Below are 499 nucleotides of genomic sequence, written 5' to 3' on the forward strand. Positions count from 1 at the left end.
TCTGAACACAACACAGGAGGCGCATTCAGCCACAGGAGCCGAGTCAACCTGTTGGCCTCTGGTAGGGAGCCACTTTAGGATTTCAATCAGAATGATCTAATCATGCTGCCAAGAAGCAGGATAAGAGTAAGTAGCACTGGCAATAAATGTTTCTAATCTCTGTACATTTTTGTTTTTCTTTTTTCACAGTAATAAATGTAGAAGTTTGATACGAGGACGAATCGGTCACATTCATTCATTAACAAACAGTCCAGCAGCAGAAGCAGGTTGGAGGAAACCTGAGTTTGTTGTTCAACAGGAATGGATGGATGGATGGATGAACATATGAATTAATGGATGGATGGATGGATGAACATATGAATGGATGGATGGATGGATGGATGAACATATGAATTGATGGATGGATGGATGGATGAACATATGAATTAATGGATGGATGGATGGATGAACATATGAATGGATGGATGGATGGATGGATGAACATATGAATTGATGGATG

This window comes from Poecilia latipinna, unplaced genomic scaffold (assembly GCF_001443285.1).
Source record: "Poecilia latipinna isolate Pla-1442-1.1 unplaced genomic scaffold, P_latipinna-1.0 Scaffold1158, whole genome shotgun sequence".
NCBI lineage: Eukaryota > Metazoa > Chordata > Actinopteri > Cyprinodontiformes > Poeciliidae > Poecilia > Poecilia latipinna.